This window comes from Phocoena sinus, chromosome 3 (genome assembly GCF_008692025.1).
Source record: "Phocoena sinus isolate mPhoSin1 chromosome 3, mPhoSin1.pri, whole genome shotgun sequence".
Classification (NCBI taxonomy): domain Eukaryota; kingdom Metazoa; phylum Chordata; class Mammalia; order Artiodactyla; family Phocoenidae; genus Phocoena; species Phocoena sinus.
This window is the reverse complement of record NC_045765.1, coordinates 16,265,713-16,282,635: the sequence shown is the minus strand read 5'-3', so window position 1 is coordinate 16,282,635 and position 16,923 is coordinate 16,265,713. Positions and strand designations below refer to the sequence as shown.

At 36.8% G+C, this 16,923-nt stretch overlaps 1 pseudogene; it reads right to left on the bottom strand.

The window, feature by feature from the left end:
- Positions 1-1,604: 1,604 nt before the first annotated feature.
- On the bottom strand, positions 1,605-2,778 carry LOC116751763 (annotated as a pseudogene).
- Positions 2,779-16,923: the final 14,145 nt, after the last annotated feature.

The window sequence follows — 16,923 nt, the reverse complement described above, 5'->3', positions numbered from 1 at the left end:
GTACCAAGCATGAGCTGGTGCCTTAATAAGTACCTAAATGTGGGGTGGGTTTGAAATCTGGCAGTGGGTGGTGGCTGGAAATATTTTGTAGAGTATAATGGGAAAAGACTAGATTGTATAGAAGAAAATGATAGTAGCAAAGTGGATGTTGAGAATGCTGCAGGTGACTGGAAGAAGGAGGATCCTTGTTATGTAGTGGAAGAATGCTTAGCAAAAATTGTTTCCAAACTTCAAGAGGAGGCCTGGTTTCTACTTATTGCTACAGGAAAAATGCAAAAGGAGAGAGAAATTGAGGGAAGATCTGTTAAACAAAAAGACACCAGAGCTTGATGATTTTGAAAATTCTCATCCATGCTGTTGCTTTTATCAGCAGTTTTCCCTTTACATTGCACAATAGTATTCTGTCATATCAGTGTACCACAGTTTGTTCATGCATCTGTCAGTTATAGGACATTTGGATTGTTTACTCTTTTGGCAATTATGAATAAAGCTATAAACATTTATGTACAGGTTTTGAACAAACACAAGCTTCCATTTCCTTTGCATAGATAACTAGATGTGGGGTTGCTGGGTCATATGGCAAATGCACATCTAACTTTACAGAAGATTATCAACTGATTTCAAAGTGGCAGTACCATTTTTCATTCCCACCAACAATGGTTCAGAGTTCCAGTTGCTCCACATCCTTACCGGCACTTGGTAATATCAATGGTGTTGTATGTATAGCATATCATATTGTTGTTTTAATATGCATTTTCCTAATAACTAATGATGTTGAGTATCTTTTCACATGCTTAATTGCTATACATATATTTGATGAAGTGTCTTGAAATATTTTGCCAATATTTTTGTTATTTTCTTATATTAAGTTTTGAGATTTTTATATATTCTGGATATGTCACCTATCCGACATGTGTTTTGCAATTACCCCTACCCTCATGGATCATCTTTTCATCATTTTGCCAATTTCTACGAAAAAAAAAAGCTTGCTGGGATTTTTATGAAGATTGTGTTGAATCTATAGGTCAATTTAGGGGAAGCAGCTATTCTTAAGCAATATTGAATCTTCTAGTCCATGAATGTGGTATATCTCTACATTTATTTAGGTCTTCTTTGACTTTCTTTATTATACACATCATTCAGCATTTAGATATTACACACTTTTCTATATTTATGCCTCTGCACCTTATGATTTTTAGTTATTATTACAAGTAGCATTTTTAAAACATTCAGTTTCCAATTGCTCATTGCTATTATGTAGAAATACAGCTGATACTTGTGTACTGACCTTGTATCCTGCAACCTTGCAAACTCATTATTTCTAGTGGCGCTTTTTTTCTTAAAAGTTTTTCTGATCTCCTTGACTGTAGCACACACAAAAAGTGACAGTTCTCCCAGGTTCCACCAGGAGTAGAGGAAGAGCAGAGGACAAGAGTGCAGAGATTTCTTTTTCCAGGCCTAGGCTTGTGAAAAACGATGGCCAAGCGTTAGTCCTCAGCAGGGCCCACAGAGGGGCTATATTCCTAGTCAGCCCTCTTGAGTCTGGAGCATCAGCATCTCCAAGAATTCATTTATATTAAAAAAATATGGGGAGGGAAATCCACTGTTACTTGTTGAACTGGAAAGAATAGACCCCATGGTCTGAGGGAGCATCCACAGTCACTTGATTTTGCTGGCCGCTGCTCTCCTCAACTGAAAAAGAGGAAGGCACAGGGGTGTATTGGGAGATGTAAGCTCCTAGCATAGCTGCAGCTGTTGGCATATATATGCCCTTGCTGCTCAGGGAAAGGTGGCCCATTTGCTGGGTAAGAGATCCCATCATGGAGGCAGGCTGGAGAGAAATGGGATGATACATTCCTGGTGTCAGAACTGAACCTGAAGGCTACATGAGATATGACTGGTGGTGCATCCAAGATGGGTTAGATACTTATAAGAGGAGATTTCTGAGTTACTCTCTGATATGAAGACACAGGAGATGGAAGATATGGGGACAGTGCAGACTGAGCAAGCATCTTGTTGGGGGTGATGTTATAAGGAGCTGAGTAAAACCCATTCTGAAGAGCTGTGGTGGGGTCATAGGTCAAGGCCATACCACGCATGTCTGCATTCTTTGGCCAGGCTTTCCATTTTGCATAAAATTTCCTTGGTTCTGTCATTTCTTTGGACCCCCATCAGCAAATTTGCAAAGCAAGGGATCAGATGGGGCTGGTACACCAGGAGGTGCCTTAATATATTTTCCAAAGTGATGATAGTTTTACACTTCTCTGTGGGGGCTCCATCCTTGCAAAGCCAACCCCTCTGCTGGTTCCACTGGTATTTCGAAGGATTCGAGTGGAGATAACCTGACCAAAGGACTTTAGCATTCCTTCCAGTTTTTACTCATCCATTGACAATGGGAGGTTTGAGATGTATAAATTTGTGGGGTTCTGCTCCAGTTGCTTTGCCATCTGTGCTTGTACACCACTGAAAAAGAGGAAGGCACAGGGGTGTATTGGGACCCACCACCCACTGGTTTTCAGTGCTTTTACAGCTTTCTGTGTTGCTGAAGGGCTGTCAAAGTCCACAAAGCCATAGCCTTTGCACTTGTTTGTGGTCTTGCCTAGTATGGCCTTAGTGGAGACAAACTTGCCGTATGGCTGACACAACTTGACTAGGTCCTAGTCAGTAGTGCTTGGCTGCAATGCCCTGATGTAGAAGTTGATTTCACTCAGCTGGTCATTTACAGGTACTCCCACTGCTGCTGTTAGGGATACTGTTGACTGGACTTGGTGGTGCCATTTGCTAAGACAATGGCACATATGACCAACCTGAAATTTATGCCCAAGCCGAAGTTCACAGAGTTGGGATGTTTGTTCAAACTTCTCTGAGCAAAACTGCATGCTGGAGTCTAGGTGTTTGTTCGACCTCCATGCCGCACTGTGAGGTGGGGTACTGAGGGCCGCATCTGGCCTTCGAATATCGAAGCTCACTAAGAGACCTCTTGAACAGAGCTCACTTTTATCTGAGTGTAGAGAGGGACTGCTTTCCCCTCTCTCCGAGAATTCCATCATTCTTACGCTTCCGCGTCCTCAGCCTTTGCAACTGTCCCACCTCAGCGTTCCCGCCCTCAGCCTCTAGTAGCTTTTTGATAAATTATTTGGAATTTTCTACATGGGCAACCACGTGAATAGAAATGGATTCACTCCTTGCTTTCTCTTTTTATAAAACCCTTTTTATTTCTTTTTCTTCTTTTGTTACACTGGCCAGGAACTCCAGGACAATGTTGAATAGGAGTGGTAAGAGTGGACATTCCTGTCTTCTTTCTGATCTTAAGAGGAAAGCCTTAACTGTGATGTGAGTGGTAGGTGGCTTTCTCTTTCACCCAAGAATCCTCTAGAAGTTGTGGTTTTTTTTTTTCTAGGTTTAGAGATGTTTTGGAAAAGCCCCACATTTTATTACTGATTTTGAGCTTTAAGCCATTGTAGTCAGTGGACACGACCTGTATTATATAAAAATTTGGGACTTGTTGAGATATTGCTTGTAGTCTGTTATAGGCTTTTATTTGAAAGACATTCTACCTATGTTTTAAAAGAATGTGTATTCTCTCTCCAGAGTTCACAGTTATAAATCTTAATCCAACATTACAATAAGAATAGTATTTTTCTTCATCTATCTGTAAATGAACATTCCACTTTGCAAGCCCAAACTGCTTGTTATGTAAAACTAGATCTCACTTAGTTCAGGAGTTATCCCCATCCTGGGAAGGATGATGACTTTGTTTATGCCAAGGCATTGACATGGGGATATCTCATCTTTGGTCATCATTCATCTTGCAGATGTGCATGGACTTTGATGGGACTCTGGTCATTGGCTCCTGTCCCTTCCTGGATTGACCTCCTGATCCAAAACACATGGCTCCCACTTTCACTGGTCTCTGGGCTCCATTCAGCCTCTCAGAGATATATCCTCCTGGGAAATTTGAGCTGCTCTCAAGCCCACTATTGATATGCTCAACACCAAAAAGCTCCCTATACCCATAGGGAAACTCTGGTTTTGATGCTTTATGCCTACTTATTCAGGAAAAGGGAGTGTATTTCCACTACAGCTCTCATGTCCAACACTTTTGTGGGGATCTGGCTTCCCAGAACAACAAGGCACAGGGCCCTTTTGAGAGCTGTTTTGAGATGTATCTCTCTTGCTTCCCCTCTGTCACCTGCCCCTCAAGTCCAGACAATCTTTCCATACTCTGAGGGTAGAAGGGAAGACAATTATTTTAATTTTGAAAGATTTTTATATTAGACATATAAACATTTGGTGAAAATATAGTTTTATTCCCTTCATAAAGATTAGATTTTTTATTGTGATGAAATAGACATAGTATAAAATCTCTTTTAAAACATTTATAATGTACAGTTCAGTGGCATTAAGTACACTCAGCAGTGTGCAGCCATCACCACCATCCATCTCCAGAACTTTCTATTTTCCCAAACTGAAGCTCCGTCCACATTAAACTAACTCCCCATTTCCCACCTCCCCCTGCCCTTGGTTACCACCACTCTACTTACTGTCCCTATGAATTTGCCTGTTCTAGGGATCTCATATAAGTGGAATCATACAGCATTTGTTCTTTTGTGTCTTGCTTATTTCACTCAGCATAATGTTTTCAAGGCTTATCAATATTTTAGAATGTATCAAAATTTCATTCATTTTTAAGACTGGGTCTAAACTGTTGTTAAAGACAGTCAATGAATTCTGAACTTTGATTTTTGTGTTTTTCATTTTTGGTTCTTTTTTGAATCTTCTATGTCAAATTTATAGTTTCCTGTTGTTACAGAAATTTACAAGCTTGGTTTTTTCCCCTTGAACATAATAAGGACGTTTGTTTTATAGTTTACATTTGTGTTACTGATAATCCAAGTATTTGGATTTCTTCAGGTCTGTTTTTCTTTTTTAAAAAATATTTAATGTTTAAAATCCTTTGGAGGGAACAATAGCTTTCAGTTGCTATTCTACCTTTCAGTTGCTATTCTACTTTTTATATTTTGAAAGTCTGGAATGAGATTCAGAATTAGTTTATCTATACCAAATGAGTTATTTTTAGAAGGACTGACAGACTAAATTAAAACAAAGAAAAAGAGAGAAAGAAAGGAAGGAGGATGGAAGGGAGGGATCAAGGGAGGGAGGGAGGGAGGGAAGGAAAAAAGGAAAAGAAACCCTTAGAATGGAATATTCATTAATTTTTCTTTTGTTTGTTTGTTTCAAATGTACTTTTCAAGTTTTGGAGTTTTCTGCATGAAACCTATGCTGTTTTATCAGCATTGTTTTACAATCCAAACATTTAGAAGGGAAATAATGTTTATATATAATGAAAATAACATTTATTATCTTCTATTTCAAAGCATCTCCACCCTTTGAGGGCATTAATATCTTCTTCATTACCTACTAAAGAATACTGTTTATTCTATTCCTATGTTATTCACCTTCATCTGTCTAAATAGTTTATATCTAGTTGCGTGCAACCTATTTATAAACTTGGAAAACTTACAATTCAAAAAAAATTTGCCTAATTATTCCCATTTGATTCCTTTAGAACAGAGGAAAATATTTTGACAGTATGGCCTGTGGTTCTTATCTAGCCTTTCACCTTTTATGTATAAATAAAGTTTTATTGAAACACAGCTGCGCTCATTTCTTTATATATTGCCTAAGGCTGTTGCCCTATAATGGTAGAATTGAGCAGTTGTGACAGAGAAAGTGTGACACACAAATTGTAAAATATTTTTTTATCTGGCCCTCCACAGAAAAAGTTTGGAGACCCCTGCTTTAAAGGATTGCTATCCACTAAATCTTACTAATTGTGGAGGTCTGATTACTTCCTTTCCCAGATTTTTCTTTTTTTTATAGAAGTATAGATGAATTACAGTATTATATTAGTTTCTGGTGTACAACGTAGTAATTCAATATTTTTATAGATTACACTCCATTTAAGGTCATTACAGATTAATGACTAAATTTCCTGAGCTTTACAATGTCTTTGTTGCTTATTTATTCTATACATTGTAGTTTGTGCCGCTTAATCTTGTACAACTATCTCACCCCTCCCCCCTTCCCTCTCTCTACTAATAACCACCATTTTGTTCTCTATATCTGTGAATCTGTTTTGTTATATTCATTACTTTTATTTTTTTAGATTCCATATACAAGTGATAACATGGAGTATTTGTCTTTCTCTGTCTGTCTGACTTATTTCACTAAGCATAATATACTCTAGGTCCATCCATGTTGTTGCAAGTGGCAGAATTTCATTCTTTTTTATGGCTGAGCAATAGTCCACATCTTCTTTATCCATTCATCTGTTGATGGATACTTAGTGTGCTTACATATCTAGGATATTGTAAATAATGCTGCTATGACCATTGGTGTGCACGTATCTTTTCAAATTAGTGTTTTTATTTTCTTTGAATATATAGTCAGCAGTGGAATTACTGGATCATATGGTAGTTCTATATTTAGTTTTTTTGAGAAACCTCCATACTGTTTTCCATAGTGGATGCACCAATTTACAATTCCACCAAGTGTACTAAAGTTCCTATTTCTCCACAGCCTTGACAATATTTATTATTTGTAGACTTTTGATGATAGCCATCTTGACAGGTGTGAGGTGATATCTCATGGAGGTTTTGCTTTGCATTTCTCTGATCATTAGTAATGTTGAGCATTTTTTTCATGTACCTGCTGTTCATCTGTATATCTTTTTTGGAAAAATTTCTATTCAGTCTTCTGCCAAGTTTTAAATTAGATTCTTTGTTTTCTTGATATTGAGTTGTATGAGTTCTTTATATGTTTGGGATATTAACCCTCATTGGTCATATCATTTGCAAATATTTTCTCCCATTCAGTATGTTGTCCTTTTGTTTTGCTGATGGTTTCCTTTGCTGTGCAAAAGATTTTAAGTTTAATTAGATCCCATTTGTTTATTTTTGCTTTTATTTCTTTTGCCTTAGGAGACAGATTTCAAAAATTATTGCTACTATTTATGTCAAAGAGTGTTCTGCCTGTGTTCTCTGCTAGGAGTTTTATGGTTTCAGGTCTTACATTTAGGTCCTTAATCCACTTTGAATTTATTTTTGTATATGAGATAAGGAAATGTTCTAATCTCATTCTTTTACATGTAGCTGTCCAGTTTTCACAGCACCACGTGTTGAAGAGACAGTCTTTTCTCCATTGTATATTCTTGCCTCCTTTTTCATAGATTAATTGACCATAAGTGTGGGTTTATTTCTGGGCTCTCTATTCAGTTCCATTCAGCTATGTGTCTGTTTCTGTGTCATGCTGTTTTGATTACTGTTGCTTTGTAGTATAGTCTCAAGCCAGGGAGTGTGATACTTCAAACTGTGTCCTTTTTTCTCAAGAATGCTTTGGCAATTCAGGGTCTTTCTGTGGTTCAATATAAATTTTAAGATTATTTGTTCCAGTTCTGTAAAACTGTCATGGATATTTTGATAGGGATTGCATTACGTATGTAGATTGCTTTGGTAGTATGGATATTTTAACAATATTAATTCTTCCAACCCAAGAACATGGGATATCTTTCCATTTCTTTGGATCATTTTAAATTTCCTTCATCAATATTTTATAGTTTTCAAAGTATAGGTTTTTCACCTTCTTGGTTAAGTTTACCCTAGGTATTTTTTTGATGCAATTTTAAACGGGATTGGTTTTTTACTTTCTCTTTCTGATAGTCATTATTATTATGTTGAAAAGCAACAGGTTTTTGTATATTAATCTTTTATCTTGCAATTTTATTGAATTCACTTATTAGTTCTAATCGTTTTTTGGTGGAGACTTTTTCTTTTTCTTGTCTGATTGCTGTGGCTAGGACTTCCAATACTATGTTAAATTGAAGTGGCAAGAGTGGGCACCTTTGTCTTGTTTCTGAATTTAGAGGAAAGACTTTCAGTTTTTCACAGTCGAGAATGATGTTAGGTAAGATTTTGTCATAAATGCCCTTTATTATATTAAGATATGTTTCCTCTACACCAACTTTGATGAGAGTTTTTATGATGAATCGATGTTGCATTTTGTCAAATGCATTTTCTGCATCTATTGAGATGATCATGTGATTTTTATCCTTCTGTTTGTTAATGTGATGTATCACATTGATTGAATTCACCTTGTGAATATTGAATCATCCTTGCATCTCTGGAATAAATCCTACTTGATCATGACATATAATCCTTTTTATACATTGTTGGATTTGGTTTCAATATTTTTTTTACATTTATAGGCACATGAAATAGCCTTTACTATTATTTCTGTTAACAATATATAACAGATTATCCAGTTGTTAATGATTTATTTCACATTTCAATTTGGATTTTAAAAATTTATAACATTTCTTCAATTTCCAGATATTTAAGAAAATAATTTATCTCTTATTTTCTTTAAGAAAATTATTTTTTTAATTTGATTTTTATTTTATATTGGAGTATAGTTGATTTACAATGTTGTGTTAGTTTCAGGTGTACAGCAAAGTGATTGTTACACATATATATATATCCATTATTTTTCATATTTTTCCCCATATAGGTTATTATAGAATATTAAGTAGTGTTCCCTGTGCCATGCAGTAGGTCCTTGTTTGTTATCTATTTTATATATAGTAATGTGTATATGTTAATCCCAAACTCCTAATTTATCCCTCCCCCCAATGATGTTTCCCCTTTGGTAACCGTAAGTTTGTTTTCAAAGTCTGTGTGTCTGTTTCTGTTTTGTAAATAAATTCATCTGTATCATTTTTTTTTGATTCCACATATAAGTGATATCATATGATATTTGTCTTTCTCTGTCTATCATACTTCACTTAGTATGATAATCTCTATGTCCATTCATGTTGTTGCAAATGGTATTTTTCATTCTTTTTATGGCTAATATTCCATTGTATATATGTACCACATCTTCTTTATCCATTTCTCTGTTGATGGACATTTAGGTTGCTTCTATGTCCTGGCTATTGTAAATAGTGCCACAGTGAACACTGGGGTGCATGTATCGTTTCAAATTATGGTTTTCTCCAGATATATGCCCAGAAGTGGGATTGCTGGATCATATAGTAACTCTATGTTTAGTTTTTCTAATAAACCTCCATACTGTTCTTCATAGTGGCTACATCAATTTACATTCCCACCAACAGTGTAGGAGGGCTCCCTTTTCTCTGCACCCTCACCAGCATTTATTGTTTGCAGACTTTTTCATGATGGCCATTCTTTTTGGTGTGAGGTGATACCCCATTGTAGTTTTGATTTGCATTTCTCTAATAATTAGGGTTGTTGAACTTTTTTCAAGTGCTTTTTGGGCATCTGTCTGTCTTTTTTCGAGAAATGTATATTTAGATCTTCTGCCCACTTTTTGATTGGGTTGTCTTTTTTTTTTTAATTGAGCTGCATGAGCTGTTGGTATATTTTGGAGATGAATCCCTTGTTGGCTGCTTCGTTTGTATTTATTTTCTCCCATTCTGTTGGTTGTCTTTGTTTATAGTTTCCTTTGCTGTGCAAAAGCTTTTAAGTTTAATTAGGTCCCATTTGTTTATTTTTGTTGTTATTTTCATTACTCTAGGAGGTGGGTCCAGAAAGATATGCTGAGATTTATGTCAAAGCGTGTTCTGCCTATGTTTTCCTTTAAGTGTTTTACAGTATGCAGTCTTACATTTAGGTCTTTAATCCACTTTGCGTTTATTTTTGTGTGTGGTGTTAGAGAATGTTCTAATTTCATTCTTTACATGTAGCTGTCCAGTTTTCCCAGCACCACTTACTGAAGAGCCTGTCTTCTCTCCATCGTATAGTCTTGCCCCCTTTGTCATAGGTTAACAGACAGTAGGTGCATGGGTGTATTTTTGGGCTTTCTATCCTATTCTATTAATTTATATTTCTGTTTTTGTGCCAGTACCATACTGTTTTGATGACTGTAGTTTTGTAGTATAGTCTGAAGTCAGGGAGCCTGATTCCTCCATCTTCATTTTTCTTTCTCAAGGTTGCCTTGGCTATTCAGGGTCTTTTGTTTTTTCATAAAAATTAAAAAAAAATGTTTGTTCTAGTTCTGTGCAAAATTCCATTGGTAGTTTGACAAGGATTGCATTGAATCTGTAGATTGCTTTGGGTAGTATAGTCATTTTGACAATATTGATTATTCCAATCCCAGAACATGATATCTCTCCATCTGGTTGTATCATCTTTGATTTCTTTCATCAGCATCATATAGTTTTCAGAATACAGGTCTTTTATATCCTTAGGTAGATTTATATCTAGATATTTTATTCTTTTTGATGAGATGGTAAATGGGATTGTTTCCTTAATTTCCCTTTGTGATCTTTTGTTGTTAGTGTATAGGAATGCAAGAGATTTCTGTGTATTAATTTTGTATCCTGCAACTTTACCAAATTCATTGATGAGCTCTAGTAGTTTTCTGGTAGCATCTTTAGGATTTTCTATGTATAGTATGTCATCTGTAAAGAGTGACAGTTTTACTTCCTTCCAAATTGAATCCTTTTATTTATTTTTCTTCTTTGATTGCCATGGCTAGGACTTCCAAATCTATGTTGAATAAAAGTGGTGAGAGTAGACATCTTTGTCTTGTTCCTGATCTTAGATGAAATGCTATCAGCTTTCCCCCCACTGATACCAGTGTTAGCTGTGGGTTTGCCATATATGACCTTTGTTATGTTGAGGTATGTTCCCTCTATGGCCACTTTCTTGAGAGTTTTTATCATAAATGGGTGTTGAATTTTGTCAAAATCTTTTTCTGCATCTATTGAGATGATCATGTGGTTTCTATTCTTCAATTTGTTAATGTGGTGTAGCACACTGATTGATTTCTGGATATTGAAAAATCCTTGCATTCCTGGGATAAATCCAACTTGATCATGGTGTATGATCCTTTTAATGTGTTGTTGGATTCCCTTTGCTAGTATTTTGTTCAGGGTTTTTGTCTATGTTCAACAGTGATATTGGCCCATAAATTTCTTTTTTTTTGATATCTTTGTTTGGGTGATGGTGGCCTCATAGAATGACTTTGGGAGTGTTTCTTTGTCTGCAATTTTTGGGAAGAGTTTCAAAAGGATAGGTGTTAACTCTTCTCTAAATATTTGATAGCATTTACCTGTGAAGGTTTGCTAATATTTTGTTGAGTATTTTGCCTCTTCATTTATCAAAGATACTGGTAATTTTTTTTTGCAGTGTCTTTGTCTGGTTTTGGTATCAGGGTAATGGTGGCCTCATTTATTTTTGATTTTACAATTTCTTGGCTATTAATCTTTGTACTAGCATATTTAAGTGGTTGATACTCAGCCATTACTATGTATTTGGTTTTTAAAAAAATTTATTGGAGTATTGTTGATTTAAAATGTTGCATTTGTTTCTCTGTACAGCAAAGTGACTCAGTTATACATACACATATATCCCCTCTTTGTTTATATTCTATTCTTATATAGGTCATTACAGAGAATTGAAGCTATAAACTTCCCTCTTAGAACTGCTTTTGCTGCATCCCATAGGTTTTGGATGGTTGTATTTTCTTTGTCATTTGTCTCTAGGTATTTTTTTATTTCCTTTTTTATTTCTTCAGTGATCCATTGCTTGTTTAGTAACATATTGTTTAGTCTCCATATGTTTGTGGGGGTTTTTTTACAGTTTTTTCCCCCTGTAATTGATTTCTGATCTTATAGCCTTGTGGTTGGAAATGATGCTTGATATGATTTCAGTTTTCTTAAATTTACCAAGGCTCGATTTGTGGTTCAAGATGTGATCTATCCTGGAGAATGTTCCATGTGTACTTGAGAAGAAAGTTTACTCTGCTGCTTTCAGATAGAATGTTCTGTAGATATCAATTAAGTCCATCTGATCTAATGTGTCATTTAAGGCTTGTGTTTCCTTATTAATTTTCTGTCTGGATGATTTGTCCATTGGTGTAAGTGGGGCATTAAAGTCCCCCACTCTTACTGTGTTACTTTCAATTTCCCCTTTGATGGCTGTTAGCATTTGCCTTATATATTGAGGTGCTCCTATGATGGGTGCATATATATTTACAATTGTTATATCTTCTTTTGGATTAATCTATTGCTTATTATGTAGTGTCCTTCCTTGTGTCTTGTAACAGTCTTTATTTTAAAGTCCATTTTGTCTGATATAAGTATTGCTACTCCAGCTTTCTTTTGATTTCCATTTGCATGGAGTATCTTTTTCCATCCCCTCACTTTCAGTCTGTATGTGTCTCTAGATCTGAAGTGGGTCTGTTGTAGACAGCATATATACGGGTTTTTATTTTTTTTTATTTTTTTAAACATCTTTATTGGGGTATAATTGCTTTACAATGGTGTGTTAGTTTCTGCTTTATAACAAAGTGAATCAGCTATACATATACATATGTTCCCATATGTCTTCCCTCTTGCGTCTCCCTCCCTCCCACTCTCCCCATCCCACCCTTCCAGGCTGTCACAAAGCACCGAGCTAATATCCCTGTGCCTTGCGGCTGCTTCCCCCCAGCTATCTACCTTACTACGTTTGTTAGTGTGTATATGTCCATGACTCTCTCTCGCCCTGTCAAAACTCACCCTTCCCCCTCCCCATATCCTCAAGTCCGTTCTCCAGTAGGTCTGCGTCTTTATTCCTATCTTACCCCTAGGTTCTTCATGACATTTTTTTCCCTTAAATTCCATATATATGTGTTAGCATACGGTATTTGTTTTTTTCTTTCTGACTTACTTCACTCTGTATGACAGACTCTAGGTCTATCCATCTCATTACAAATAGCTCAATTTCATTTCTTTTTAAGGCTGAGTAATATTCCATTGTGTATATGTGCCACATCTTCTTTATCCATTCATCCGATGATGGGCGCTTAGGTTGTTTCCATCTCCGGGCTATTGTAAATAGAGCTGCAATGAACATTTTGGTACATGACTCTTCTTGAATTTTGGTTTTCTCAGGGTATATGCCCAGTAGTGGGATTGCTGGGTCATATGGTAATTCTATTTGTAGTTTTTTAAGGAACCACCATACTGTTCTCCATAGTGGCTGAACCATTTCACATTCCCACCAGCAGTGCAAGAGTGTCCCCTTTTCTCCACACCCTCTCCAGCATTTATTGTTTCTAGATTTTTTGATGATGGCCATTCTGACTGGTGTGAGATGATATCTCATTGTAGTTTTGATTTGCATTTCTCTACTGATTAATGATGTTGAGCATTCTTTCATGTGTTTGTTGGCATTCTGTATATCTTCTTTGGAGAAATGTCTATTTAGGTCTTCTGCCCATTTTTGGATTTTTTTTATTTCTGCAGTGTCAGTTGTTACTTCTCCTTTTTCATTTCTAATTCTATTGATTTGAGTCTTCTCCCTTTTTTTCTTGATGAGTCTGGCTAGCGGTTTATCTATTTTGTTTATCTTCTCAAAGAACCAGCTTTTAGTTTTATTGATCTTTGCTATCGTCTCCTTCATTTCTTTTTCATTTATTTCTGATCTGATTTTTATGATTTCTTTCCTTCTGCTAGCTTTGGGGTTTTTCTGTTCTTCTTTCTCTAATTGCTTGAGGTGCAAGGTTAGGTTGTTTATTCGAGATGTTTCCTGCTTCTTAAGGTGGGCTTGTATTGCTATAAACTTCCCCCTTAGAACTGCTTTTGCTGCATCCCATAGGTTTTGGGTCGTTGTGTCTCTATTGTCATTTGTTTCTAGGTATTTTTTTATTTCCTCTTTGATTTCTTCAGTGATCACTTCATTATTAAGTAGTGTATTGTTTAGCCTCCATGTGTTTGTATTTTTTACAGATCTTTTCCTGTAATTGATATCTAGTCTCATGGCGTTGTGGTCAGAAAAGATACTTGATACAATTTCAGTTTTCTTAAATTTACCAAGGCTTGATTTGTGACCCAAGATATGATCTATCCTGGAGAATGTTCCATGAGCACTTGAGAAAAATGTGTATTCTGTTGTCTTTGGATGGAGTGTCCTATAAATATCAATTAAGTCCATCTTGTTTAATGTATCATTTAAAGCTTGTGTTTCCTTATTTATTTTCATTTTGGATGATCTGTCCATGGGTGAAAGTGGGGTGTTAAAGTCCCCTACTATGAATGTGTTACTGTTGATCTCCCCTTTTATGGTTGTTAGTATTTGCCTTATGTATTGAGGTGCTCCTATGTTGGGTGCATAAATATTTACAATTGTTATATCTTCTTCTTGGATCGATCCCTTGATCATTATGTAGTGTCCTTCTTTGTCCCTTTTAATAGTCCTTATTTTAAAGTCTATTTTGTCTGATATGAGAATTGCTACTCCAGCTTTCTTTCGGTTTCCATTTGCATGGAATATCTTTTTCCATCCCCTTACTTTCAGTCTGTATGTGTCTCTAGGTCTGAAGTGGGTCTCTTGTAGACAGCATATATAAGGGTCTTGTTTTTGTATCCATTCAGCCAATCTGTGTCTTTTGGTGGGAGCATTTAGTCCATTTACATTTAAGGTAATTATCGATATGTATGTTCCTATTCCCATTTTCTATATTGTTTTGGGTTCGCTACTATAGGTCGTTTCCTTCTCTTGTGTTTCGTGTCTAGAGAAGTTCCTTTAGCATTTGTTGTAAAGCTGGTTTGGTGGTGCTGAACTCTCTCAGCTTTTGCTTGTCTGTAAGGTTTTAATTTCTCCATCAAATGTGAATGAGATCCTTGCTGGGTAGAGTAGTCTTGGTTGCAGGCTTTTCTCCTTCATCACTTTCAGTATGTCCTGCCACTCCCTTCTGGCTTGTAGGGTTTCTGCTGAGAGATCAGCTGTTAACCTTATGGGGATTCCCTTGTGTGTTATTTGTTGTTTTTCCCTTGCTGCTTTTAATATGCTTTCTTTGTATTTAATTTTTGACAGTTTGATTAATATGTGTCTTGGTGTGTTTCTCCTTGTATTTATCCTGTATGGGACTCTCTGTGCTTCCTGGACTTGATTAACTATTTCCTTTCCCATATTAGGGAAGTTTTCAACTATAATCTCTTCAAATATTTTCTCAGTCCCTTTCTTTCTTTCTTCTTCTTCTGGAACCCCTATAATTCGAATGTTGGTGCGTTTCATGTTGTCCCAGAGGTCTCTGAGACTGTCCTCAGTTCTTTTCATTCTTTTTTCTTTATTCTGCTCTGCAGTAGTTATTTCCACTACTTTATCTTCCAGGTCACTTATCCGTTCTTCTGCCTCAGTTATTCTGCTATTGATCCTATCTAGAGTGGTTTTAATTTCATTTATTGCGCTGTTCATCGTTGCTTGTTTCATCTTTAGTTCTTGTAGGTCCTTGTTAACTGTTTCTTGCATTTTGTCCATTCTACTTCCAAGATTTCGGATCATCCTTACTATCATTATTCTGAATTCTTTTTCAGGTAGATTGCCTATTTCCTCTTCATTTGTTAGGTCTGGTGGGTTTTTATCTTGCTCCTTCATCTGCTGTGTGTTTTTCTGTCTTCTCATTTTGCTTATCTTACTGTGTTTGGGGTCTCCTTTTTGCAGGCTGCACTTTCGTAGTTCCCGTTGTTTTTGATGTCTGTCTCCAGTGGCTAAGGTTGTTTCAGTGGGTTGTGTAGGCTTCCTGGTGGAGGGGACTAGTGCCTGTGTTGTGCTGGATGAGGCTGGATCTTGTCTCTCTAGTGGTTAGGTTCACGTCTGGTGGTGTGTTTTGGGGTGTCTGTGGCCTTATTATGATTTTAGGCAGCCTCTCTGCTAATGGGTGGGGTTGTGTTCCTGTTTTGCTAGTTGTTTGGCATAGGTTGTCCAGCACTGTGGCTTGCTGGTCGTTGAGTGAAGCTGGGTGCTGGTGTTAAGATGGAGGTCTCTGGGAGATTTCCACCGTTTAATATTATGTGGAGCTGGGAGGTCTCTTGTTGACCAGTGTCCTGAAGTTGGCTCTCCTACCTCAGAGGCAGAGCCCTGACTCCTGGCTGGAGCACCAAGAGCCTTTCATCCACACAGCTCAGAATAAAAGGGAGAAAAAGTAGAGAGAATTAGTAGAAGTATGAGTAAAGAAAGAAGGAAAGGAGGAAAGGAAGGAAGGAAGAAAGAAGCAAAGAAGGAAAGAAAGGAGGGAGGGAGGGAGGGAGGGAGGAAGGAAGGAGGGTAAGAAGGATAAAAGACAGAAAGAAAGATGATACAGTAAAAATAAAATAAAGTATAATATAGTTATTGAATTAAAAAATATTTAGGAAAAAAAAAAAAAAAAGGGACGGATAGAACCTTAGGACAAATGTTGGAAGCAAAGCTATACAGAGAAAATCTTACACAGAAGCATACACATACACCTTCACAAAAAGAGGTAAAGGGGGAAAAATCATAAATCTTGCTCTCAGAGACCACCTCCTCAATTTGGGGTGATTCGTTGTCTAAAGGAGGGAAGGCAGGAAGGAAAGAAAGAAAGAACGAAGGTAAAGTATAATAAAGTTATTACAATTAAACTTAATTATTAAGAAAAAGAATTTTTTAAAAAAAAATCATGGACGGATAGAGCCCTAGGACAAATGGTGGAAGCAAGAGTATACAGACAAGATCTCAGAAGCATACACGTACACATTCACAAAAAGAGGAAAAGGGAAAAAAATCATAGATCTCGCTCCTAAAGTCCCCCTCTTCAATTTGGGATCATTCCTTGTCTATTCAGGTATTCCACAGATGCAGGGTATATCAAGTTGATTGTGGAGCTTTAATCCGCTGCTTCTGTGGCTGCTGGGAGAGATTTCCCTTTCTCTTCTTTGTTCTCACAGCTCACAGGAGCTCAGCTTTGGATTTGGCCCTGCCTCTGCGTGTAGGTCGCTGGAGGGCGTCTGTTTTTTCGCTCAGACAGGACGGGGTTAAAGGAGCCGCTGATTCGGGGGCTCCGGCTCACTCAGGCCGGGGGTTGGGGGATGGGGGAAGGAGGGGCACTGCGTGCGGG